Source organism: Pinus tabuliformis, chromosome 4_2, assembly GCF_031772625.1.
Source record: "Pinus tabuliformis cultivar Carrire ecotype Pingquan chromosome 4_2, CPIR1, whole genome shotgun sequence".
Classification (NCBI taxonomy): Eukaryota; Viridiplantae; Streptophyta; class Pinopsida; order Pinales; family Pinaceae; genus Pinus; species Pinus tabuliformis.
Window position 1 is genome coordinate 1,052,728,091 of NC_142304.1, and position 3,654 is coordinate 1,052,731,744.

Below are 3,654 nucleotides of genomic sequence, written 5' to 3' on the forward strand. Positions count from 1 at the left end.
TATTAATTTCCTCTATATAGACCTCCCTCTTAACCATTGGAAACTAGAAATAAGCGGTAAGGTCATTGTCAACCAAGGTAGATTTGTAATATTTGTCGTATAGATTTTCTAGCAGGCCAATTCTCTCATCTAGCTTATCCTCTCGGACTGAAAGAATTCCATTTTCCATTGTCCTTCATCTATGATAGAAAATTTTCACTGGAGGCTTCGAACTTCAACACTTCGGCTGTTGTTGTTCTTCAGAGTGGATTTGGAGCTTCTCTGCCACCTTCACTTGAAATTCTGTAGCTTCATGCATTGTCATGCAAATTAAGTAGCCAGACTTGGCACGATGTTTCCTCAGTAGACTTTTGCACCTAATTAGTATGACAACTTTGCCCATGTATCCTAGCCATGCTTAGACGCCGTCGGTTGACCTGGAGCTGACAAATGGGTTCCGGTATCATGAAATTTTTGTCTCAACCTTATTTACACTTTTCCTTATTATTGCTAAAATATTACACAAGACATAAACTTCAAATGAACATCTGAATGACTTGGATAATTTTTATTGGCTACTACCTACTTGTGGGATCGTTTTTGAGACCCCCTTAACTTGATAGTGTGGCTTTTTGCATGTGGAAGGGTTTCAGGCATGTTCCGTTTACCCACCCATGTAGTATTTCTCTATCTGGTTGTGCCAACCTTACTGCTCCAGAATATTTGATTTCTGCAACTGTAAACGGGCCCAACTAGTGCATCTGCAACTTACCCGGGAACTTTTGGAACTTGCTGTCATATAATAATGCATGATCTTCGACTTGGAATGTCTTCTTTCTGATATGCTTGTCATGCCAAGCTTTTTGCCTTCTTTTCTCTACTAACTAGTGAAATTTCGCCAAGAATCTGGATTCATCAAGTTCCATCAGTTGATTGAATATTTCTTCTAATGCTACATCATTTGTCATTTGTGTTGCCTGAGAGATAAACATGTTGGGTACTATGAACTCCACTCGAACTACTGCTTATTTTCCATATACCAGCTGAAATGGTGTTCGTTCATGAAGTCTTTTGACTATTGTTCCTTATGCCCATAAAGTTGTTGGTACACGTTCATCCCAGTCGTCCCTCTTGTCTGATACAATTTTTGTGAGACCTTTGTCTAGTATTTTATTGAATGCCTCAACAGTTCCATTGGCATGTGGATGATATGGACTTCTTTTATGATCCTGAATCATAAAGTTCTTGAGAAGAGACTCAATAGTTTCATTAATGAAATGTGTTCCTTGATCGCTTGTCACGCTTTTTGGTCATCCAAATCTTGAAATTATATTTCAAAAATAATTTTGTAGCTGTATCAATTGTACAGTCCTTGACTAATGTTGCTTCTGCCGACTGAGTGAGATATTTTGTAGTCGTTATTATGTATCTTGCGTGTGAATGTCGCGTTAGTTGTGTTATGGGTCCGATGAAGTCTATTGCCCATTTCTAAAAGATCTACAATGAATGAACGCGGTTTAAGGGGAGTTCATCCCGACGTGAACAAGGTTTAGAGGTTCAAATGACTTAAGAGGAGGCTTGCCGAGTTAAAATGGATTTAATTTGGTTTAATTGGATTGATAAATATGTTTATTTTTTCAATTATCAATAATTATATGTTTTTATCTCCGTATAAAGCAATCATATATGCTTTAAATCATAAGATTTTAACTATGATTTAAATTATTTATAAAAATTAATTAAACTTATATTATTATATTTGAACTAACTTTCTAATAATACTATGGGCCAATACTATGTCTTATCAATACCATATGCTTATCAAACTACTTTTTTGCCCTTAAAATGATGAAATTCCAACAAGGTTGAGATTTTTGTAAATCCACGTTACACCTATCAAACTTCAATAAAATAAAATAATAAGAATAATAATATTAAAAGAAAATAGTTATTAATAAAAACATTTTGACTTCATCAAATTAAAAATAACTAAAATTAAAATAAAACAAAATAAAATCTCTTTGCAAAACTCGTGGGCTTTTACCTTTGGATCTGCAGTCAATCCAATCCGGGGAAAATACGATCTGCAGTTAGGTTTGCTGATATCAGATGTTAACAATCCTTATCTTTTTCTAATACATATTTGCTCATATATTTTCAAGTATGAATATTTCACCACAACTACCAAAGTTTACCAAAGGCAGACCTAGCACAGTTACTCTACAAGGCCTTTATGAGTATATAGTCTTTAGAGAAACGTAGAGAGAAAGAGAAGTCAAGCTACCAAAAGAGTTAGAAGCCATGCTAGAAAATACTTTTGCATCTCTTGAAAACACGATCCAAAAACAAATAGAAAATAAACTAGAACTATTGGAGAATAAAATGGTGGCAATGGAGACTAGGTTGCAGGTTATAGAAAAACAAAACCACGATACTAACCAAACATCCCAACAAGGAGATGCTGATACTTTAGAGTGTTTTAAAATGAAGTACATGATTAAATAACTAGAAGAAAAAGTTAATATCCGCCTCACCCTAAATAATATGGTAGATAAATTAGATATCAAATCAATTAAGGATGAAATGAAAAAATTAATAGAATTAGACCATGACCGTAACAAAAGGGCCTTGCACCTTACAATCTTCAGTTTAAAAGAGGAGGTAGATGAAGATACTTTAGCCATAGCCTAGACAGAATTACATAATAGATTAAAAATTGAAACAACGTGTCTCACAGAAGCAACAAGGTTGGGGAAATTAACTGAGAATAAAGGAAGACCAATCCGAATAAAGGTGAACGCTACTGATCATAAGTATGACATACTTACTAAAACCTCCAGTCTAAAAGGAATGGGAATATTTATAAATGAAGATCTCATTCCAGAAGATCAAGCAGAATTAAGAAAGGAGGTTCAAAAGGTAAAAGAAGCTAGGAAGGAAGGAAAATGGGCAATAATCAGAAATAGAAAAACCTTTATCCGAGATAGAAACCAAAAATATAGTAATAAATAGCAATTCAACATGCTTCAGATTCTTTCTTGGAGCTGGCAGGGCTTTCCATGGAACAAAGGCCCCAAGCTAAGTTGGATCTCAAATGATGTTGATATTATTTTGCTTGTTGAAACTTGGGAGCATGAATAATCTAAGGTCCCTAACATAGATGGCTTTACACTGTGGTCTACCTGGAACAAGCGATCCTATCGTAGAGGCATTGGGGGAATAGCTTGTTAGATTAAGAAGAATATCTCCCCCCATGCTAGGATTTATAATAACAACCCTTACAACCAATATAGTTGGATAGAGATCACTGACATTAATAATAAAAAGACCTACATAGCAATATGTTATTTTCCACCCATCAATTCTAACTTTTATAAGAAGAAGAATCTAGATAAAAATAGTCCCTACAATGTTTTAGAGAATGATATTTCTAGCCTAAGGAATGAAGGTAATATCCTTTTAATAGGTGACTTTAATGCTCGAACTTCAAGCAACCAAGCTATTATTCTAAGCAATCATTCCAACCCTAATCCTCTTTGGTTAGATGAAGACCCTACTCTGGCTAGTAGGTACAAAAGGAGCTCTGAAGACCTCAGGGAGAATTTGTTTGGGTCAGAGCTAGTCAAGCTCTGTAGTGCTCAGGATCTCATAATTTGCAATGGTCTAAAGAAGTGG